Source organism: Macrosteles quadrilineatus, unplaced genomic scaffold (assembly GCF_028750875.1).
Source record: "Macrosteles quadrilineatus isolate MER2022 unplaced genomic scaffold, UCM_ALF_1.0 Scaffold_4__1_contigs__length_99947679, whole genome shotgun sequence".
Taxonomy (NCBI): domain Eukaryota; kingdom Metazoa; phylum Arthropoda; class Insecta; order Hemiptera; family Cicadellidae; genus Macrosteles; species Macrosteles quadrilineatus.
In genome coordinates, this window is record NW_026542597.1 from 30,802,748 (window position 1) to 30,828,768 (window position 26,021).

At 36.6% G+C, this 26,021-nt stretch overlaps 1 long non-coding RNA gene across 1 annotated transcript in view; it reads right to left on the reverse strand.

The window, feature by feature from the left end:
• The window catches only part of LOC128991263 (uncharacterized), a 72,158-nt gene continuing 46,137 nt past the window's right edge, over positions 1–26,021 (reverse strand). The window contains exons 2-3 of the long non-coding RNA XR_008490620.1: positions 24,684–24,724; positions 1–100 (exon numbers count right to left, since the gene is read on the reverse strand). This is a non-coding gene — a long non-coding RNA (uncharacterized LOC128991263). The remainder of the gene's footprint in view (positions 101–24,683; positions 24,725–26,021) is intronic.

Sequence of the window (26,021 nt, forward strand, 5' to 3'; positions counted from 1 at the left end):
ACTCCCTGTGACTGTTAGATCACTCCCTCCTCCCGTCACCCACTGACTGACACTGTCCATCTCTCAGTGTCATCCCCTACTGCTAGCTGCTGCCCATCCTCTGTAACACCCACTGGCTGACACTGTCCATCTCATAACATAACATGAACATAATGACTGGTTGAGAAATAGTAAAAGTTACGAATGTTGGTGAGCAGTTAGAGTACTGTATCTCTAGAGGAAAGTGATTTAGCGAACCTAACCAAACAAAAACAGAGGAGGACGCTGTGTTTTTCTTCCTGTCGTCTAATCAATGCTTCCCTTATGGTTGTGAGGTAGGGGTATTTATATAGAGTAGTAGATCATGATGTGTTTTTCAAATTACTTCAGCCTACCAAACAGAGTCATAACCTACCATTCTATTAATCAAGAGTGATTTCTTTTAACCTCTTTCATTTTGAACAAACGTTGAGTTTTCTGGGGAATAGTATTCTGCCCCGTGCCTAAGCCAATACACACACCGTGGAGGTAGAAAACTGACGAGACAGCATGTTTGACAGTTGGATTGATGCAGGGCCTGCTAGAGAGTGGGGCAGGAAGGGCCAGAGCCCCGGGGCCCGGGTCTCCAAAGGAGGCCTGGCCCAGCCAAATGTAAATTTGTTTCTGTACATGTAATCTGCTAAAGCAAAAAGTTTAGGATGATTTTCCAGTTCACTAAGTAGTTTTTGACTTGAATAAAGTTGCAACTGTGAGCACATAATTAATCAAACTATCAAGCATTTTAGAAAGGTATTGTCAATTGTGTAACAAAACAGCACCAAGGCGGCTGGACACTAAAGTCATGAAAATAGAGGTCCACGGATCGCTCAGCCCAGGGGCCCGTGACGTCTCGCCGGCCCTGGATTGATTGGAGAATTTGGGGAAGACTTGGGAGTTCGGAGAGATTAACTTACATCTTGTCTACCTCCTCACAGGCCACAGGTGCTTAGACCCTCCATAAAAGTAGATAATCGATGGTCAGGAATGTCAGTACAGGATTCAAATAAGGAAGATGCACTGCATAACCTCCTTTTAGGTGGGAAGAAGATTAGAGGGAGCTAGAGGCTGGACACTATTTGCTGTAATGTTGTCCAGTTCCGAATCATTGAACTCTTCTTCAGCATTCTACCAGAGGATACCAAGACCACTGAGACGGACATCTGTATCGCACCAGACCAGCTGAGCTTGACAGACGTATGTGGCCGTAACCCTCTAGATGAAGTAAAGTTTCCTAAAGGGAAACAATTACATGAACTGATACGTTGTTCGTGGGTAAGAGTCTCCCACAACCAAGAAAAACATCGATTCATAAAAGTTTACAATACATTAAAAAAGCTTTCACATTCCGTTGATTATTATTAGGACTGATTTTTTGGTGCAAATCACAGTAAAAGTGTTTACCAAGTCAGACCTCGACCTATGGTACATTTCCCCCAACATCGAACCAACTGCAAGCTGCAAGACAAAGCACGAGGTCTGTTTCAGTTCACAAAACCACGAAGCTCATTTCCATTCAGCCTGTGCCGTCATTATATTATTACATCCACTCCAACACCGCTAATTTAAAAGGCCACCAATCGCGGTCACCGCCAGCGCCGCCGCCGCTGCGCCGCTAGTTTGTATTCATTGCTGGTATGAACAGTAGTGATGGGAGAATCGAATACAGAATCGAATAGTATTCGAATACAGCCCGAGTATTCGTAGATTCGAATACTTCAGATTCGTACGAATACTTTTTTGTGAATACTCTTGACCTCAGATTTTGCAGGATTTCTTGAATCTAGAAAGCGAATTCGGGGGATTCAAAAATGTATTCAACACTTTTTCAACTACTGAATTCCCTTTTGAATATCTTACGAATCCGTAGCATTCGTAAGAGTATTTAATATTTTTACTGCAGCATTTGTTTTCATCTATTTGTTATAATTTTACCATTAGCCCTATAATTTACATAAGATTATTATTAATCGTTAACATTTAGAATATATTGGATATTTAAAATATTAGGTTACTACTGGTAGAGGGCAATTGAGTATGTAGAATTTATTATAACTACAACCGATTTATATAGTTACATGGCAAAATAACATGCATATCTGATGTAAATTATCCATACAAATGAATAAGACATATTATTAAAGATATTAATTAGTTAATATAATAGAAAATAATACATTAATAAGACTATAACTGACCATGAAATAATTATAAGTCAAATTAAATGTACATTTAAAAATCATATAATTTAAAATTACATCGAATAAATTATATTAATGAATTAATTACTGTAAAACGAAATAACAGTGGCCAAAAGAACGGTTGCATTATGAAAAAAAAATTTTCCATGCTTTGCATACTCAAAGGTGTTAGAATACAAGTATTCGTAAAAGTATTCGAATACAGGGGAGGCTACGAATTCACTGTATTCGATTCTTTAAAGTATTCGATTCTCCCATCACTAATGAACAGTAGAAGTTTTTACCCGCGGCTCGCGGCTCACACTCGGCCGGCGAGACTAAAAACGGAATAAAATGCACATCTTGGTGTTTTGTCACAGTACAAAACTAATTATTATCAATAGTGGAAGCGTTGCAAATGTTGCTTTGACCGTGGACATAACACGAGTTGTGAGTCAAATAACAAACGTGAGTCATTTCTCTGTTATTTACATCCATATTTTAACATACAAATGGTCGAAAAAACACAGGTTTGGTTTATCTCTCAAATCCCCCCCCCCCAAACTTAGATAAACAACGAAGTAATTTCCAAATACTGTTGTTCATAAACAAACAAGACAAGGCAGAAGGTAGGGCGGGGCGGGCGGGGGCAGACATGTGTGAACATGTGATAGTGATACTGTTGTAAGGCGAGGCGGGGGTCACGCAGAGGTCACATGACGACCTTGTCAGCGACCTTGGAGAGCCACACAACTACTGCGCCGAGACCAGCGTGACGGAGGGAGACACAGTGCTGCCACGGTTGCCACACACGAGGGCGAACTGAACAGTGAACACCACATCATTTAATTCCCCATTAGTATTACCATTTTAAGCTACGTTAATCCAATTCTATGGCAGTAATTTTAACATTGCCAATTCGCTCTGAATATTCAAATACGGCGAAGTAAAACTGAATTCTTCGCATACAATGATAATTCAAACGGGAAACGGAACACTGGCGAGCTCTGGCCCTAATCCGGGGTCGAACCCTTTTACGCTTCATTAGGCTTCAGTTCGGTGTCGTGCCAGAAGCGACCGTGCCAGAAGCGACCCGTGCCGGAAGCGACCCACCAATTTTCTACCGTGCCGCTAGCGACCCAAGAATTTGGAGCGGGATGCGAGTTATGAACTATCGCCGATTCAACTTATATTCTTAACAAAAACTAAACCGAATTAAAAACCATGAAAGCGATTTGCTGTCACATTAAATACATAACAAAATACTCCCGCCGTATATTTCATACCAGTATACATTTACCAACACATATCCATAAAAAAAATAAGCAAACTATAACTGTTTGTAGACTCTAGGTGCATTTATTTTTGGCCTATTTATTTTTTATTCGTTACGAGGTGTTAGCCCGTCCTACGTACGGGAATTCAGTAGTCAGTTAATAAAACCGTGTACAATTCAGATCAGCTAGTTTACACATATACAGTTTCTTGTAAGTTTCTTGCAGTTTTAATGTGAAAAATCATCTTGTAATCAAATGTTGTGTGACCAAATATGTTTTTATTTCATCATAGGCCTATACGTAATGTATTTTCAATCCGATAATTTTACAATAAAACAGCAATTCTGCAATTTTTACGATGTGAAAAGCGTTGAAGTGAGATTTGCAGCCGATTCGCACAGACGCACACTGATTATAAGTAGCCTACAGTAGAGAGAGTAATAGCTTTGTAATAGTCAATTGAGAAGTGTATAGACCTAGTCAACGATACCCCCTTTCATAGCATACCTGCCTCTTCCATAATTGTTATCACAATACAACTACTATACACAATTTCCAGTAGGTCTGAATAGAAACGACCTAAAATAAAACTATAATATACAATAAAATTCACAGTACACATAATTTAACTTTGGTGTCCTAACATCAAAACTAATTGTCATACCTATCCTTTATATCAATTTCACTGCATTGATTGCTAAATAAATAAGTGTAAACAAAGAAAAGTAAAAACAATAACAGTTTGTTTTAAAACAGCTGTTTGGTTCAAATAACATTCATTTGAAGAAGAAAAAACTGGTCACATGTAGCAGGAATATAAAAAGTAAACACGCTAGTAAAGCTAATGACGTAATTGCCAATGTTTATTATCCATACCGTTATCAGTTCTATCCTTGATAATTATATACCCACCTTGATTGTACATCGTAATTTCCCATATTAGTTAATTTAAACTACAATATATTCATAGTTGAAATAAAACTGATATTTTCACGTTAAACCACAACTGAACACAATTTCATAAAAGGATGGTTTGTCTAATTGCAGTATGCTAGGTCAATGTTGACGTTGTGTTCAATCTATGTCATCCATCTGTTTATCTTTGTATAAAACCATGATAAAATCCGGCTGAGATTGTGGTGGTAATTTAAAATCGTGATTCCTTATTATTCTTGATATTCTTTTTATGACATCAATATTTCCGGGCCTAATCCAAACAAAGTTAAAGCAGACAAACATTAAATGTAAAAAAAGCTACCATGAAGAATTAAAACATGTCAACATTGTTATTTTTTTAATCTTTCCTTGAAAAGTGTAGCAGTAAAATAATTTGCATTTATCCTTTTTTATTAAGACGCGTGTACAGAGCCTATAGATTTGTACTGTGGTTTAATTAATTTTGGTTAAAAATGTGGTTTAAACTGTGGTCTAATTATCTCTACTAATCTTACTTATTTCCTTTGACAAAATAAGAGTAAATAAAATAACCTCATAGTTCCATAGTTTATATTTAACCAGCTGTGTTAGTTAAAACAAATTATAGTGCTTTAAAACAAATCAAAGATTTCAAAGATTGCTTTAAAAATAATTTGAACATCCTAGTATTTTACTATGTATATTTAATTAATCTGTCATTCTCTTACAGAAGAATTGAACGTATCAATGATTAGCATTACACATAGTATAAATAAGTCAACCCTAAGTAAGTCTTGACATTTTTATCCAAATGCTGAATTTGTGACACAAAAGCTGAATGTTCATTTCAAACAAAAATCATGAAAATCCGTCGAGTGGTTGATTCAGAATCGTGAAATAAAAAACACTGTTTCGTTTTAATATTATAGATTGTAGGTATGTGTGTGTGAACGTTTATGTACATTAGTAAACAATGATAAGTATTTTTTTCCAACTATAATGTTTTGACAATGGCGTATACAAGCCGAAACATGTAAACAGCCTACTATTTGAGCTGTTTGTTGGATTATAAGGTATGTAAACCTATTTAGCACATTAAATATAACAGCTCAGGAGCTAGAATGGAAATGAATTCAAACCAAATTACTTAAGTTACCAATTACATATTTTTTACGAATGGTGTTTTTGCTCTCTCGGGGCATCAACACGAAAAATGAAATAGGTCCCGGGTCTAGGTCTTTCAATGAGACCTACGGTAGTAGCTTATTCCCTATATGGAAAAGAGTATACTAGCACAACTAAATAAAGAATATTTTGAGGTTTCTAGTCATAGTGACAGCTTACAACCCCTGATGTTGTTGACCTGCTATCACGAAAAATTACTAAGACGTCTCTACTAATTCAAGGGGGATATTTATACGTAATGAAATAAGAAAAAAAAATATTAAATGAAAACAAGCTGTTGCAATTTTACTTTGCAACTGACAGGACTTTGAAGAAAGAGTCCGAGTATCTATTTCAAATCCTGATCCAAACATTATATATTAACAATTGTTAACGCGTTTACTTCATTAAATTCTACGAAGCCACTATCTCCAAACAGGCTAGTAGCAAACATCCAAAGTTTGACGATTCGAATGGTTTCTGCTTTTTTAATTTTGTCTGGATTTTATTAGTCCAAGTTGCACTAACTATCCAAATAATAAAACTGTTTTCCAGTTATTTTGTATACCTTTATTTTTTATTTTAGTTAGTCTTTATTTTTTCTTTCAACCAAATTATTACCAATTAACTTTCATCTCATGTTTTATAAATATCTATTTTTTTTTATATTTATAATGTTTATTTATTGATAAAGTAAATTTCTCACGCACGGGCAGTAGCCTATGTGAGAGCGATTTCATATTTAATGACTATGACAGTATATTATTACATAACTATGGCATAACTATAAAATTTGTACTGACAAAGTACCTACCTATTGTAACATAGTATTTTACATACTGAAATAAACATTTTTTTATATTTTTAGCGAATATTCCTATAGGGAAGTAGCTATTAACGTAGGTGGCACGGTAAGACCTAGGCCCGGGACTGATTTACTTTTTCAATTTGAAGTCCCCAGAGGATAAAAAACACAATTCGTTCAAATTTTAATATATCCGTTTTATATATGTCCGCAAACGCGATAACTTGAGTAATTTTTGTCCAATTTTGATGAATTTTGGTTTAAACGTGTAAGGCGGGATAAACTGGAATGAGTTCGCGAACCAGCATGATGGGACCATGGGAGTTTGGTTTTATGCGGTAAAAAGTGGTTTTTCTCATTTTTGACCCTCAAAACACAAAATTACCCAATTTCTCTCTAAATCTGTTTAAATAGCTAAAAAAAAGAAAAATGATTTGGTATATCAAAGTGTCTTTGTACGGTTATTGGTAACGGAGAAAATTTAAAAAAATGTAAATTTAAAACTTCCATGTTATTCTTGTGGAGAATATTGTAAAATGTTGTAATTTGCTTGTTTATGCATATATTTTGATCAAACTTGGCATGTTTATTTATTTTATACTAAGCTATTTTATATTTTACTAAAAAAAAACACTTTATTAGTTTCCTTATAGCAGCAAACCTAGATACTCATTAAAACTAATGTTATTGAAATAGATTTAATTGAAAATCAATTCAGACAAATGGAAATTTGTTTAGTCACAGCAGGTTTGCTGCGGCGAGGGTATATTTGATAAACTACCTCCATGTGAAGTTTTATTTAGATCTTTTGAATGGTTCCCGTGCGATTAAGTAGTATACAAACAAACACACATCCACCATCTCATATTTACATATTTAGATAATAAATTGAAAAATAAAGAAAAGGTAAGGTAATTGATTGCCTCTTATAAAATTATAAAAATTCAAGAAAAACTGTTTGATTAAGTTACCACACATAACTTGAGCCTATGCTAGCAGCTGGAAACTAGAGATGCTAAAATAGCTCTTTAGGTGAATATTGGGCTCTTCCAGGGGGTACATATTACTATAACAAGAATAGGATTTGTTTATAAGCCATTAACACCGATTTGAACAAAACATTGTAAAATCCATTATCAAACAATGGGTCGCTAGTGGCACTCACGCTACTACCAGGGTCGCTTCTGGCACGATATTTGCTGGGTCGCTTCTGGCACGGTCGCTTCCGGCACGTAATCTTCAGTTCGCACACCAACTAGCTTTCCCCCCAAGAATACCGATCTCCCCAAAAATACCTGACGCGTGGGTAAGAGAGGAGGATGCTCCGGTGGGGGGAGGGGTGCAAAGGGCAATGGCATTGGGGATGAAACACTTCCGTTACTGAGAGGACAACTGATGGGATAGTGACCTTCCTGGAATAGAATTCTTATTGTTGAGATATTAAGTTAAACAAAATGTATTGTAGCCAATTCTTTGAATCACTAGAGTAATAGGATAAAGACGATTCAGGAAATGAGCTAGCTATTTTCGTCTTAAACTTAATATATGATTCCGTCTTAAGCATGAGTAATATATGAACAGCTCAGGAAATTACCAAATAGTATTGTCAATTTGATTTTTTAAGTTTTGTTATCTATTTAGTCAATCAAATGCATAAAAAAATTAATAGTTATATATATACCTAGTTGAGTTCACAATAAAAGTAACTTTAATTTGGACCGTATTTAAATAATTACGATTAAATTTGAAATAATAATGTAGTAACTAGTTTTGTGTATACAACATTCGGTTGTGAATTTTCTTGTGCTTTGTCTTGAAACAAACATTAGTTATATGAGCGGTCTCTGGAAGATCACGCGGGTTTGTATGAATAGTTTAATGATGCCTATTGATTTGTTTCTATTGTTTCAGTATAAATTGTTAATTCGATCAGTTTGTTAAGCGAATTTCCTATTCAAAGGTGTAGGCTTATTTCCGGAGGTCTCTTAGTAAAACTCCCGGGACTAATTTACTTTTTTCGTTTTGAAGGGTCATAGAGGCCAAAAACACCATCCGTCCACATTTTTATGTCCGTCAGCACGATAACTCGAGCAAATATAGTCTGATTTTGATTCAATTAGGTATAAACGTGTAAACTTACGTTCAATAATAAATGAGGGATTTCCCGTTTTGAACCTAAAACAAACAGTTTTTCTATTTCTTTTTAAAAAATTTTGTAGAGCTTCAAAAAAATTATTTAGTACCACGAAGCGTTGTTTGGTACGCCTGACGGGGGGATAAAATTCAACAAAAATTGTAAAGTAAATATTACTATGTTATTTTCATGAAGAATAAATAAACTGTTGCAGTTTGCTTGTTTATTGACGGATATTGTACCTAATACAATCGGAGTTTGTTTATTTCATACCAAGCTATCGACATTTTAACTAACAAACATACCTCTTGACTATCACTTTAGCAGCAAACTTAGATGATCATTAAATCACTGTTATTTAATTTGGAAATAAATTAGACAGTTTTAAAGGAATATTTTTTTTGTAAATCATAGGTAAATCTTAGGCGATCCTCTAGGTAAGCGGAAATTAGCTTAGTCTGCAGGTTAACTACGGCGGGGGTAGTTTATTATGAAACCGTTTACACTCCAAAGGATTTAAATCTGTATAAAAATTAACCAATAAAGAAAATTAAAGATACAAAAAATTATCAATTTGTACCTTACAGTTACAACTAACTCATAAAAATAAATTTGATTCCGATGAGAAATCAAACTGCGTTATTTAAAAATCCTCGCCGCAGCAAACCTGCAGACTAAGGAAATTTTAATTCGTCTGTTTGGATCTCCAAGAAGAACTGGTAATATTGCGATGAGTACAATTTAAATTTATTTACTTATATACATATAAATAATGTTAACTAATAGTGGTTTGTCCATTAGGGTGCCAAAATGCAAAAAAATATATATTGCTCCCGGGCCCAGGTCTTACGATGAAACCTTCAGTAATAGCATTTTTACTTAATTAAATATCACTATTATAATTCCAATAGATAAATTACTACATCTATAAAATGTTATAAAATGTGCATCTATGAAATGTACATTTATAAATATATAAAACTAGCAGAGTATCCGTTCTTCGTACGCGGTTGGCTTATAGGTATAAAATGATTATTGCAGTTATACTCTAGCTTTGCTTTTGCAATGGGGGAGGATAAGACTTGAGAGAATTCGGTTCTTTATATTTACGGTATGCTATAGTATTACAGATATAGTTCAGTATATACAGTAGGCCTATAGTAGCCTATTACATATCTACCATAGCCATTCTGTTCCACCCCTGCACCTGAACAATATAAAATAGTAAATTATCAAACATTCACACAATATTAAAAATTATATATTAAATTAAAAACATAAACATAACTGTAAAAATTCCTACTTTGACAGTTCTCATAGTGTATCAAAGCTTTTTGATGCTGCTTACTTCAAATTAGCTGGTATCTTAATGGAAAATATATAATAGTGTGTTACCTTATCACTTTTTAATGCTATTGAATATCATAGAATAACTTTATTGGTGGAATCAGCTGACAAAATTATTTAACTCCTTTTAAATGTGAATACGCATAAGGTTAACATGGGAAACTCCAGAGCCACTGAGGCGGAGCCTGAAAGGAGTTTTGAAATAACAATATGCATATATTTTAATCGGGAATGTGAGCTATCATCACCCCAAATTTCAGCTTAATCCGACCAGTAATTTTCGTGTTTACTTGTCACAAACATACATACATACATACATCCAAACTTTCGTATTTATAATATTCGTAGGATGTTCTTGTTAGAAGAATAATTTAATTACTGCATTCAATAAACCAAACTTAACTATATTTTCTAGGCCTATTAAATGTAATAGGCCTAGAAAATATAGTCACATTTAATCACATATAATGATATTAGCCAATATTAGCCTAGTTAGTAGTGTACCATAAGCACCGGTTAACATAACTTGACTTGACTAACATGACTTTTCATTTTAATTTACCAAATTAAATTTACTTATCATCAATTGGTAATTTTTTTAACACAACGCGAGCATTCCTATTTTGGTACTAAGCAAAGTATAATTTGAATCAAATGTAACAGTTTTAACTGAACTTAAATATACAATACTAGCGGAATACCCGTGCTTCGCTACGGTAACTTTCAAATTGGTAGAAGTTTTAAATGAATTAGTGTCGTATAAAATTCATATAAAAAGTTTGTATTATCAAAATTAAAAACAATCTGAAATTAGTTTTGAGGGGTTCTATTTTCATTTATTATCATAGAACCAACTTGTGCAGTTGAAACAGCTGACAAAATTCTGTATTTCGTATTAAATATAAATACTCATATAGACATGGTAAACTCCAGAGCCACTGGGGTGAAGCCCGAATTTCATTTTTGAGATAAGAATATGTCTATATGTCAATCGGGAATGTGAGCTATCATCATACCAAATTCAACCCTCTCGGTTTAGTATTTTTCGCCTTTACTTGTCACAAACTTCATCCATCCATCCAAACTTTGTCACTTATAATATTGTTAGAATAAGCACCGGTTAACAGATGACTTTTAACAATAACTGGTCTCCTAGTTATATAACCAAATAGTAAAGCACAAATCATAAAAATAAAGCTAAAATAATAGAAACAAAACTTCGTCTACCCCAGCGATCAGTGTGGACGTATGAACTAGACACGAAAATCAAGCTTCAAAATTTACAATGGGATGAGAAGTCTACGCCTTCACTCTCCTCACACTCTCTCTCACTCTCCCGCCCCCTCTTTACTCGACCACCCCTTTCCCCCAGTCCCAGCGAAATACCCGGTATGGTACTGGCGGGGAGAATAGGCTTATGCCAGGTAGTCTTCTCCACTCGCCTCGACACTTTAATGACCCCTGAATTTACGAGTTCGATAAGACGACTAGCCAGTTCTCCTACACATTGAGTGTAGGAGAACTGGCTAGTCGTCTTATCGAACTCGTAAATTCAGGGGTCATTAAAGTGTCGAGGCGAGTGGAGAAGACTACCTGGCATAAGCCTATTCTCCCCGCCAGTACCATACCGGGTATTTCGCTGGGACTGGGGGAAAGGGGTGGTCGAGTAAAGAGGGGGCGGGAGAGTGAGAGAGAGTGTGAGGAGAGTGAAGGCGTAGACTTCTCATCCCATTGTAAATTTTGAAGCTTGATTTTCGTGTCTAGTTCATACGTCCACACTGATCGCTGGGGTAGACGAAGTTTTGTTTCTATTATTTTAGCTTTATTTTTATGATTTGTGCTTTACTATTTGGTTATATAACTAGGAGACCAGTTATTGTTAAAAGTCATCTGTTAACCGGTGCTTATTCTAACAATATTATAAGTGACAAAGTTTGGATGGATGGATGAAGTTTGTGACAAGTAAAGGCGAAAAATACTAAACCGAGAGGGTTGAATTTGGTATGATGATAGCTCACATTCCCGATTGACATATAGACATATTCTTATCTCAAAAATGAAATTCGGGCTTCACCCCAGTGGCTCTGGAGTTTACCATGTCTATATGAGTATTTATATTTAATACGAAATACAGAATTTTGTCAGCTGTTTCAACTGCACAAGTTGGTTCTATGATAATAAATGAAAATAGAACCCCTCAAAACTAATTTCAGATTGTTTTTAATTTTGATAATACAAACTTTTTATATGAATTTTATACGACACTAATTCATTTAAAACTTCTACCAATTTGAAAGTTACCGTAGCGAAGCACGGGTATTCCGCTAGTATTGTATATTTAAGTTCAGTTAAAACTGTTACATTTGATTCAAATTATACTTTGCTTAGTACCAAAATAGGAATGCTCGCGTTGTGTTAAAAAAATTACCAATTGATGATAAGTAAATTTAATTTGGTAAATTAAAATGAAAAGTCATGTTAGTCAAGTCAAGTTATGTTAACCGGTGCTTATGGTACACTACTAACTAGGCTAATATTGGCTAATATCATTATATGTGATTAAATGTGACTATATTTTCTAGGCCTATTACATTTAATAGGCCTAGAAAATATAGTTAAGTTTGGTTTATTGAATGCAGTAATTAAATTATTCTTCTAACAAGAACATCCTACGAATATTATAAATACGAAAGTTTGGATGTATGTATGTATGTATGTTTGTGACAAGTAAACACGAAAATTACTGGTCGGATTAAGCTGAAATTTGGGGTGATGATAGCTCACATTCCCGATTAAAATATATGCATATTGTTATTTCAAAACTCCTTTCAGGCTCCGCCTCAGTGGCTCTGGAGTTTCCCATGTTAACCTTATGCGTATTCACATTTAAAAGGAGTTAAATAATTTTGTCAGCTGATTCCACCAATAAAGTTATTCTATGATATTCAATAGCATTAAAAAGTGATAAGGTAACACACTATTATATATTTTCCATTAAGATACCAGCTAATTTGAAGTAAGCAGCATCAAAAAGCTTTGATACACTATGAGAACTGTCAAAGTAGGAATTTTTACAGTTATGTTTATGTTTTTAATTTAATATATAATTTTTAATATTGTGTGAATGTTTGATAATTTACTATTTTATATTGTTCAGGTGCAGGGGTGGAACAGAATGGCTATGGTAGATATGTAATAGGCTACTATAGGCCTACTGTATATACTGAACTATATCTGTAATACTATAGCATACCGTAAATATAAAGAACCGAATTCTCTCAAGTCTTATCCTCCCCCATTGCAAAAGCAAAGCTAGAGTATAACTGCAATAATCATTTTATACCTATAAGCCAACCGCGTACGAAGAACGGATACTCTGCTAGTTTTATATATTTATAAATGTACATTTCATAGATGCACATTTTATAACATTTTATAGATGTAGTAATTTATCTATTGGAATTATAATAGTGATATTTAATTAAGTAAAAATGCTATTACTGAAGGTTTCATCGTAAGACCTGGGCCCGGGAGCAATATATATTTTTTTGCATTTTGGCACCCTAATGGACAAACCACTATTAGTTAACATTATTTATATGTATATAAGTAAATAAATTTAAATTGTACTCATCGCAATATTACCAGTTCTTCTTGGAGATCCAAACAGACGAATTAAAATTTCCTTAGTCTGCAGGTTTGCTGCGGCGAGGATTTTTAAATAACGCAGTTTGATTTCTCATCGGAATCAAATTTATTTTTATGAGTTAGTTGTAACTGTAAGGTACAAATTGATAATTTTTTGTATCTTTAATTTTCTTTATTGGTTAATTTTTATACAGATTTAAATCCTTTGGAGTGTAAACGGTTTCATAATAAACTACCCCCGCCGTAGTTAACCTGCAGACTAAGCTAATTTCCGCTTACCTAGAGGATCGCCTAAGATTTACCTATGATTTACAAAAAAAATATTCCTTTAAAACTGTCTAATTTATTTCCAAATTAAATAACAGTGATTTAATGATCATCTAAGTTTGCTGCTAAAGTGATAGTCAAGAGGTATGTTTGTTAGTTAAAATGTCGATAGCTTGGTATGAAATAAACAAACTCCGATTGTATTAGGTACAATATCCGTCAATAAACAAGCAAACTGCAACAGTTTATTTATTCTTCATGAAAATAACATAGTAATATTTACTTTACAATTTTTGTTGAATTTTATCCCCCCGTCAGGCGTACCAAACAACGCTTCGTGGTACTAAATAATTTTTTTGAAGCTCTACAAAATTTTTTAAAAAGAAATAGAAAAACTGTTTGTTTTAGGTTCAAAACGGGAAATCCCTCATTTATTATTGAACGTAAGTTTACACGTTTATACCTAATTGAATCAAAATCAGACTATATTTGCTCGAGTTATCGTGCTGACGGACATAAAAATGTGGACGGATGGTGTTTTTGGCCTCTATGACCCTTCAAAACGAAAAAAGTAAATTAGTCCCGGGAGTTTTACTAAGAGACCTCCGGAAATAAGCCTACACCTTTGAATAGGAAATTCGCTTAACAAACTGATCGAATTAACAATTTATACTGAAACAATAGAAACAAATCAATAGGCATCATTAAACTATTCATACAAACCCGCGTGATCTTCCAGAGACCGCTCATATAACTGAGTGTAGGAGAACTGGCTAGTCGTCTTATCGAACTCGTAAATTCAGGGGTCATTAAAGTGTCGAGGCGAGTGGAGAAGACTACCTGGCATAAGCCTATTCTCCCCGCCAGTACCATACCGGGTATTTCGCTGGGACTGGGGGAAAGGGGTGGTCGAGTAAAGAGGGGGCGGGAGAGTGAGAGAGAGTGTGAGGAGAGTGAAGGCGTAGACTTCTCATCCCATTGTAAATTTTGAAGCTTGATTTTCGTGTCTAGTTCATACGTCCACACTGATCGCTGGGGTAGACGAAGTTTTGTTTCTATTATTTTAGCTTTATTTTTATGATTTGTGCTTTACTATTTGGTTATATAACTAGGAGACCAGTTATTGTTAAAAGTCATCTGTTAACCGGTGCTTATTCTAACAATATTATAAGTGACAAAGTTTGGATGGATGGATGAAGTTTGTGACAAGTAAAGGCGAAAAATACTAAACCGAGAGGGTTGAATTTGGTATGATGATAGCTCACATTCCCGATTGACATATAGACATATTCTTATCTCAAAAATGAAATTCGGGCTTCACCCCAGTGGCTCTGGAGTTTACCATGTCTATATGAGTATTTATATTTAATACGAAATACAGAATTTTGTCAGCTGTTTCAACTGCACAAGTTGGTTCTATGATAATAAATGAAAATAGAACCCCTCAAAACTAATTTCAGATTGTTTTTAATTTTGATAATACAAACTTTTTATATGAATTTTATACGACACTAATTCATTTAAAACTTCTACCAATTTGAAAGTTACCGTAGCGAAGCACGGGTATTCCGCTAGTATTGTATATTTAAGTTCAGTTAAAACTGTTACATTTGATTCAAATTATACTTTGCTTAGTACCAAAATAGGAATGCTCGCGTTGTGTTAAAAAAATTACCAATTGATGATAAGTAAATTTAATTTGGTAAATTAAAATGAAAAGTCATGTTAGTCAAGTCAAGTTATGTTAACCGGTGCTTATGGTACACTACTAACTAGGCTAATATTGGCTAATATCATTATATGTGATTAAATGTGACTATATTTTCTAGGCCTATTACATTTAATAGGCCTAGAAAATATAGTTAAGTTTGGTTTATTGAATGCAGTAATTAAATTATTCTTCTAACAAGAACATCCTACGAATATTATAAATACGAAAGTTTGGATGTATGTATGTATGTATGTTTGTGACAAGTAAACACGAAAATTACTGGTCGGATTAAGCTGAAATTTGGGGTGATGATAGCTCACATTCCCGATTAAAATATATGCATATTGTTATTTCAAAACTCCTTTCAGGCTCCGCCTCAGTGGCTCTGGAGTTTCCCATGTTAACCTTATGCGTATTCACATTTAAAAGGAGTTAAATAATTTTGTCAGCTGATTCCACCAATAAAGTTATTCTATGATATTCAATAGCATTAAAAAGTGATAAGGTAACACACTATTATATATTTTCCATTAAGATACCAGCTAATTTGAAGTAAGCAGCATCAAAAAGCTTTGATACACTATGAGAACTGTCAAAGTAGGAATTTTTACAGTTATGTTTATGTTTTTAATTTAATATATAATTTTTAATATTGTGTGAATGTTTGATAATTTACTATTTTATATTGTTCAGGTGCAGGGGTGGAACAGAATGGCTATGGTAGATATGTAATAGGCTACTATAGGCCTACTGTATATACTGAACTATATCTGTAATACTATAGCATACCGTAAATATAAAGAACCGAATTCTCTCAAGTCTTATCCTCCCCCATTGCAAAAGCAAAGCTAGAGTATAACTGCAATAATCATTTTATACCTATAAGCCAACCGCGTACGAAGAACGGATACTCTGCTAGTTTTATATATTTATAAATGTACATTTCATAGATGCACATTTTATAACATTTTATAGATGTAGTAATTTATCTATTGGAATTATAATAGTGATATTTAATTAAGTAAAAATGCTATTACTGAAGGTTTCATCGTAAGACCTGGGCCCGGGAGCAATATATATTTTTTTGCATTTTGGCACCCTAATGGACAAACCACTATTAGTTAACATTATTTATATGTATATAAGTAAATAAATTTAAATTGTACTCATCGCAATATTACCAGTTCTTCTTGGAGATCCAAACAGACGAATTAAAATTTCCTTAGTCTGCAGGTTTGCTGCGGCGAGGATTTTTAAATAACGCAGTTTGATTTCTCATCGGAATCAAATTTATTTTTATGAGTTAGTTGTAACTGTAAGGTACAAATTGATAATTTTTTGTATCTTTAATTTTCTTTATTGGTTAATTTTTATACAGATTTAAATCCTTTGGAGTGTAAACGGTTTCATAATAAACTACCCCCGCCGTAGTTAACCTGCAGACTAAGCTAATTTCCGCTTACCTAGAGGATCGCCTAAGATTTACCTATGATTTACAAAAAAAATATTCCTTTAAAACTGTCTAATTTATTTCCAAATTAAATAACAGTGATTTAATGATCATCTAAGTTTGCTGCTAAAGTGATAGTCAAGAGGTATGTTTGTTAGTTAAAATGTCGATAGCTTGGTATGAAATAAACAAACTCCGATTGTATTAGGTACAATATCCGTCAATAAACAAGCAAACTGCAACAGTTTATTTATTCTTCATGAAAATAACATAGTAATATTTACTTTACAATTTTTGTTGAATTTTATCCCCCCGTCAGGCGTACCAAACAACGCTTCGTGGTACTAAATAATTTTTTTGAAGCTCTACAAAATTTTTTAAAAAGAAATAGAAAAACTGTTTGTTTTAGGTTCAAAACGGGAAATCCCTCATTTATTATTGAACGTAAGTTTACACGTTTATACCTAATTGAATCAAAATCAGACTATATTTGCTCGAGTTATCGTGCTGACGGACATAAAAATGTGGACGGATGGTGTTTTTGGCCTCTATGACCCTTCAAAACGAAAAAAGTAAATTAGTCCCGGGAGTTTTACTAAGAGACCTCCGGAAATAAGCCTACACCTTTGAATAGGAAATTCGCTTAACAAACTGATCGAATTAACAATTTATACTGAAACAATAGAAACAAATCAATAGGCATCATTAAACTATTCATACAAACCCGCGTGATCTTCCAGAGACCGCTCATATAACTGAGTGTAGGAGAACTGGCTAGTCAACTGGTATCATTGACTAATTAACTATGGAAATATTAAAAATTATTTAGCAGTGTTGGCGATTTTAGAGACATAAATTGATAAACCAATGTAATTTGTATTTGTATAGCCTCTGGGTGATTTTCGCAGCCTTATTTTTATGACTAATCGCAGCCCCTGATTTGTAAATTATATTTCACACCAACCTATCGCCCACCAATAAAAACTTAGTTTTCCATTATTTCTAAACAGATTGCCAATTTGTTACACCCTAACATAGACCATTGGCAAGGTAGTATCACTCTTTTATAGTCCTTTGACGAGTTAGCAACCTATAGCTTTGAAGACGAATCAATAGCCATTTGGCTACATCTACCTAATCAAGTATATCCCCTGAATATTCAAGTAACCTGTTAATTTTTTAGCAAAACAATGAATTTATTGATAAGGATACATTTGGCTGCAATCCGTCCGTCCGAATAGCGTTTCTTGCCAGCAACCGTCGAATTATATCAAGCTGCAACGCTGCAACTCATAACTTGCATCAGCAGCGACTCGTGTTTTATGCATCTCCGGACACGCAACACGTCGCTATAAATACAACAGTCACAGTCAGTGTGTAGTGTGTGGTGGTACATGCATGCGTGTGAGTAGTGTGGGGACATATAAGCCGCTCCGCGTAACAAGATAAGTTCCCCATGTATCGTTTACATACGAGAACCCCCCGCACCCCGCTCACCCACTATACACGTGTCGTTTGTTTATTGGATTTGCCGCGTGTTTTAGGCTTTTGCTTATTAAGTAATGTAGGCCTGGCCGATTAAGAGAGAAACGAAATGTTAAAAACGCCGCAAAACTGCGGACAATTCTTCGCGGACTACCTTTCATGTCTCCGCGACAACTGTAGTGACTTTCGTTTTTAGGAATGAAAAATGTATTGGTAATTTTACTTTTAACCCTATTTTTAAGAAAATTCCATCGAGTTGAAGTATTAAACCAAAGGCTAGGCTTGAAAAGCTGACACTGCTCAGCCACCGAGCAAAACCTAAGGGAATGGGAAACAAACCACGAGTTTCACTATCCTCCACTCATTATGACAGCAAATTTCGCCTTTCTGGGCGTTAAAAAACACGAAAATAACCGACACGTGGACTGTAGAAAGCCAACAAAAACACGACACGAAGCGTGTGCGTTGTCCTTGAGTCCCGTGACTATGTGACTCATCGTCACGGTGAGGCTTTGACTGCTCATAACACACAAATGTTCATCTGACAAAGCCAACTTGACCTTGACACGGAGGTAGATGACACCTGTATCTATAAATGTGTGAGACGTGGTCCTGGGTCACGTGACTATGTGACTCATCGTCACGGTGAGGCTTTGACTGTCCACAACACACAACTGTTCATCTGACAAAGCCAACTTGACCTTGACACGGAGGTAGATGACACCTGTATCTATAAATGTGTGAGACGTGGTCCTGGGTCACGTGACTATGTGACTCATCGTCACGGTGAGGCTTTGGCTGCTCACAACACACAACTATTCATCTGACAAAGCCAACTTGACCTTGACATGGTGGTAGATGACCACTGTATCTATAAATGTGTGAGACGTGGTCCTGGGTCACGTGACTATGTGACTCATCGTGACGGTGAAGCTTTGACTGCTCACAACACACAACTGGTCATCTGACAAAGCCAAGTGATACGGAGGTAGATAGCCACTGCATCTATAAATGTGTGAGACGTGGTCCTGGGTCACGTGACTATGTGATTCATCGTCACGGTGAAGATTTGACTGCTCACAACACACAACTGTACATCTGACAAAGCCAACTTGACCTTGACACGGAGGTAGATGGCCACTGTATCTATAAATGTGTGGGACATGGTCCTGGGTCACGTGACTGTGTGACTCATCGTCACGGTGAGGCTTTGGTTGCTCACAACACACAACTGGTCATCTGACAAAGCCAACTTGACCTTGACAAGGAGGTAGATGACCACTGTATCTATAAATGTGTGAGACGTGGTCCTGGGTCACGTGACTGTGTGACTCATCGTCACGGTGAGGCTTTGGCTGCTCACAACACACAACTATTCATCTGACAAAGCCAACTTGACCTTGACACGGAGGTAGATGACACCTGTATCTATAAATGTGTGAGACGTGGTCCTGGGTCACGTGACTATGTGACTCATCGTCACGGTGAGGCGTTGGCTGCGCACAACACACAACTGTTCATCTGACAAAGTCAACTTGACCTTGACATAGTGGTAGATGACCACAGTATCTATAAATGTGTGAGACGTGGTCCTGGGTCACGTGACTATGTGACTCATCGTGACGGTGAAGCTTTGACTGCTCACAACACACAACTGGTCATCTGACAAAGCCAAGTGATACGGAGGTAGATAGCCACTGCATCTATAAATGTGCGAGACGTGGTCCTGGGTCACGTGACTATGTGATTCATCGTCACGGTGAAGATTTGACTGCTCACAACACACAACTGTACATCTGACAAAGCCAACTTGACCTTGACACGGAGGTAGATGGCCACTGTATCTATAAATGTGTGGGACATGGTCCTGGGTCACGTGACTGTGTGACTCATCGTCACGGTGAGGCTTTGGTTGCTCACAACACACAACTGGTCATCTGACAAAGCCAATTTGACCTAGACAAGGAGGTAGATGACCACTGTATCTATAAATGTGTGAGACGTGGTCCTGGGTCACGTGACTGTGTGACTCATCGTCACGGTGAGGCTTTGGCTGCTCACAACACACAACTATTCATCTGACAAAGCCAACTTGACCTTGACACGGAGGTAGATGACACCTGTATCTATAAATGTGTGGGACATGGTCCTGGGTCACGTGACTGTGTGACTCATCGTCACGGTGAGGCTTTGGTTGCTCACAACACACAACTGGTCATCTGACAAAGCCAACTTGACCTTGACAAGGAGGTAGATGACCACTGTATCTATAAATGTGTGAGACGTGGTCCTGGGTCACGTGACTGTGTGACTCATCGTCACGGTGAGGCTTTGGCTGCTCACAACACACAACTATTCATCTGACAAAGCCAACTTGACCTTGACACGGAGGTAGATGACACCTGTATCTATAAATGTGTGAGACGTGGTCCTGGGTCACGTGACTATGTGACTCATCGTCACGGTGAGGCTTTGGCTGCGCACAACACACAACTGTTCATCTGACAAAGTCAACTTGACCTTGACATAGTGGTAGATGACCACAGTATCTATAAATGTGTGAGACGTGGTCCTGGGTCACGTGACTATGTGACTCATCGTGACGGTGAAGCTTTGACTGCTCACAACACACAACTGGTCATCTGACAAAGCCAAGTGATACGGAGGTAGATAGCCACTGCATCTATAAATGTGCGAGACGTGGTCCTGGGTCACGTGACTATGTGATTCATCGTCACGGTGAAGATTTGACTGCTCACAACACACAACTGTACATCTGACAAAGCCAACTTGACCTTGACACGGAGGTAGATGGCCACTGTATCTATAAATGTGTGGGACATGGTCCTGGGTCACGTGACTGTGTGACTCATCGTCACGGTGAGGCTTTGGTTGCTCACAACACACAACTGGTCATCTGACAAAGCCAATTTGACCTAGACAAGGAGGTAGATGACCACTGTATCTATAAATGTGTGAGACGTGGTCCTGGGTCACGTGACTGTGTGACTCATCGTCACGGTGAGGCTTTGGCTGCTCACAACACACAACTATTCATCTGACAAAGCCAACTTGACCTTGACACGGAGGTAGATGACACCTGTATCTATAAATGTGTGAGACGTGGTCCTGGGTCACGTGACTATGTGACTCATCGTCACGGTGAGGCTTTGGCTGCGCACAACACACAACTGTTCATCTGACAAAGTCAACTTGACCTTGACATAGTGGTAGATGACCACTGTATCTATAAATGTGTGAGACGTGGTCCTGGGTCACGTGACTATGTGACTCATCGTCACGGTGAGGCTTTGACTGCTCACAACACACAACTGGTCATCTGACAAAACTTAAACTTTACTCTACTCTAGGCCTATAAGGCGGTGTTGCCACTGATCCATACACTGAGAACGAGAACCCCCACATTTCCCAGGTGGTTGTACTGTAGCAGCCTACAGTTGGAGAGAGCCTCCTCCTCCCCCCTAGGAACAACGGGACCTCGCCGCAGTGACCTTGTCTTGAACCAACAGGTGGTCCTGGTCCTCGCCCAGCCATCTCACAACCACTCTTGAAAAATGTTGTTCTTCTTCAATACGACTTTTGTTGTTCTAATAACCGTACTATTATGCATGCCTAAGGGATTAATTTTTTTAATGTGCCTAATACCAGCTCTATCCCCCAATGAATTCTACAAATATATAAAATACGTGGTTTATACCATTTTGACCTTATTATAATCGGAAATGAATAAAACTATTTTCAATACAAAAAGTTCCGATTCAAAAAAACATATGAAGTCACCATGTAGGCATTATTTCCACAGACGAGAAGCAAATCAACTGATGAAGTAATTTCCCAAGAGCTGATCCAACGTGATGGAATTGAAAACAAGATATTTGTTTAATTTATTAAACTATTTTTTATTGGCTAAACCAATAAAAATCTAAAAGCTCCAGTGCAAACCTTTTCTAAATTAATTATTGAAAACGTAAGAGAATCCTATTTATTAATAGGCAAGCTTGTTTATTGAAAACCTTGTTTCTCAGCTCGTGTGCATTACAGAGAAAATCTACGCATCATACTGTTAGAAAGATATTTGCCTGTAGATGTACAGAATCCCTTCAAATAACTTAAATGACATCCCCACCGTAGCAAATCTGCCGACTAAGCGAATTTCCATTCGCCTGAATTGATTATCAATCAAATCTATTTAAATAACATATATCAGACATCATACTGACATACTGATTGTGATTGAAAGACGGCGCGGCGGCGAGACAGTGATAGTGATACTGTGATACACTGATACTGTGGCAGTCTCTAAGAGGGGGGGGGGACAGAGTGTGGTGGGGGGGGGGAAGACAATGGAATGAATAATGCAGCTGCGATGGTGGGGGGAGGAGGGGTGACATTGTAGTTGACCTTGGCTGGGTAGAGCAATAACGAATAACACAAACACCTCACCGTCGCCGCTCCACGCTCCACCTCTGCCACTGAACCAGAGTTTTCACTTGTCAGATTAAAACTTATAACCGCTAATATGGTTAAGGCTTAGCGGTTAACAAGTTAGTTGACCACCTGTGATCAACCTTTGTTTAAAGTTGCAAACAGTTTATAGTTTTAGTTTTCACCCAGAACAAACCTTAATAGAAAACATCCCCTATTCATGAAACTACTTCTTTATAGTGAAGGCATAATGATACCTTTGACCATGGAGAGGAAGCATCTGTTAATACACATCAATCATTATACGTATCAAAAGAGAAGGGAGAACAAGAACATTGACAGCAGCACGCCTGTGAGCAGTTCATTCTATCTACAATGTTCAATTGAAATGAAAAATTTTGCAGCTGTTCCATTAAATTGAGTTATTTACTTCATATCGGAGACAACGTCAACCGTCTACAATTTAACTGTAAACAGCGGCAATTTAAAACTTCCACATTTACCAAACAAGTAGTTATCTCGTAATGACGTCACGATACAGTTTGTACCATTGGGGTAGGAGGAGGTCACGTGACGAGGGGAGGGGGTGGGAGATATCGAGCTGCAAGGTCACAGGGAGGGCGCGTCGCGGCGCGTAACCTTGGCAATGGTGACGTCACACGCCTACGCAGCGTCGCCAAACATTGAACCCATCAACACGACGCTTCAGTGGTGAACGCTAAGTAATGAAAATTTCTAAAAACGTTAAAAATCTACAAAGCAGACACGTCTAAAAATTGCAGAATAAACAAAAAGATTAAATATTCTAACACATACTGTGTTAATTAACTATAAATCTATATCTCAGTCAGTAGTCATAGACTGTTCATAGCTAACAGTCTATTTGGTAATATACTGGTTATAAAGTTGTCGAAACAACTAGTAAACATAAATACCCCCGCCGCAGCAAACCTGCCGACTAAGCGAATTTCCATTTGTCTGAATTGATTTTCAGTTAAATATATTTTAATAACATTAGGTTTAACGAGTACCTAGGTTTGCTGCTACAAGGAAACTAATAAAGTGTGTTTTTGAGTAAAATATTGATAGCTTAGTACAAAATAAATAAATTTGCCAAGTTTGATCAAAACATATCCATAAACAAGCAAACTACAACACTTGACAATATTCTCCATAAGAATAACATGGGAATTTTAAATTTACAATTTTTTTTAATTTTCTCCGTTACTAACAATCGAACAAAAATACTTTTATATACTAAATTATTTGTTTTTTTAAGCTCTTTAAAAAGGTCTAAAGAGAAATCGGGAAATTTTGTGTTTTGAGGGTCAAAAGTGAGAAAAACCAATTTTTACCCCATAAAACCCCCCGTAAAGCCCCGTTCCCATGGTCCGATTGTGCTGGTTCGCGAACTCATTCAAGTTTATCCCGCTTTACACCTTTAAACCAAATTTCATCAAAATCGGACAAAAATTACTCAAGTTATCGCGTTCACGGACGTATATATATATATATATATATATATATATATATATATATATATATATATACATATATAAAAATTTGAACGAATGGTGTTTTTGGCCTCTGGGGACATCAAAATGAAAAAGTAAATCAGTCCCGGGTCTAGGTCTTACCGTGCCACCTACGGTAATAGCTACTTCCCTATAGGGAAATTCGCTAAAATTCACTCTCCATAACCAACCGGACATAAAGTACGTTGAAATTGTCTCAGCACCTCCGAGTAAATACATTTATTCATGTACATGAATAAGTTTAATGGATTAAATAAACTTGACAAAATATATACTTATTTACGCTTCATGAATCAGAACTTACCTTCAGTCTTTTTTTGTGTGAAGGCAAACTCAAATGAGATCCTGAAACAAAAGATTATCGTTAAAATATGAAAATGTTGTAATGACAGTAGAGTACTTATATGAATTTGTACTAAACTAGGAAATCGTTTTAGATTCTTAACTATGGGTACAAAAAGGACCATAGGTTCGTCCAATTTCTTATCGCATAGTTATGTACCTTGCTTAAAGATCCTCAAGGAGATAGGTCCGCAACAGAGAAAAGATGATCAGAGGGTGGGAGAAAGCTCCCTCCTTGATAAAGTTAGGTCAGTAGGCTAGGGTAGGTCAGTAAGCAAGAAGTTCAGGTAACATTAGATTAGTAGAGGATTACATTAGGGTGAGATGTTAGTTAGATCAGTAAGGGTTATTTTACATTGAAATGTTACGTTAGTTCATACTGTATATGAACTAAGGAAACCTTAGGTCGAACGCAAGGTAGGAAGTTTACGTTATGTTAGAATATAAGGTATTGTTAGGTAAGAAGGCCAGGTTTAGACTAATTTAGGTTAGATTCCCTGAATTAGCTTCTTCTAGAAGTTATTTTGCGGACCCAAGATCCCCACACGAAAGAGAGATCACGAAGTAAGTGCGGCTCTAGTTACTTGGAATTTTCGACGTTATCAAACATTTGAGCACTCAGGGATGAATTCGAACCAAGTCCAAACACTACACAAAACACAACGTTTGGCATGTGTGAGGTTGACAGAACGTGCGTCGTGCGTTGTGCAGTACCACAGTACAGTATCACAGCACAGAGCACGGCCTACTGCCACTATCCAGTATCCAGGTCGCACATTACACAACTCGCAGACGAAGCCCTACACTGCCACACTCAGTGAAAGGAGCTATTTTTGCCACAGACGGGTTTCTATCGCTATTTTCTCTTTCCGTTCGATTATAAGAAGTATGACAAGAAACGCAAGAACTGCGGTGTTTCCCCGCGAATATCGCGTGTGTGGCATTAACTTTGCAATGCTGCGACAGACATTGGATCTTGTGACTGTCAGTTAGTTGAAACTTTGTAAATTGAAATCGATTGTAGTTACTGCAACCTATTACAAATCCTGAGTTATAGGGATTAAGGGTATCTCATTATTCGGTTTGCCTCGGAATCGAACCCTATAACAATGCTCAATTTGCGCACGGGTACCCTAACCTAATCACTGTCCGAGTCTATTTCTCAGAAAAATTACAACATTATCTACGTTAAACATTATAAGAGTTTAAGATGAGTGATGGACCAGTTTCAGCCGACGTTACTCACCAGACGACGTCATGTCAGGTGGTGAGTAACCGGAAACGCTAAGGTCGGCGACAT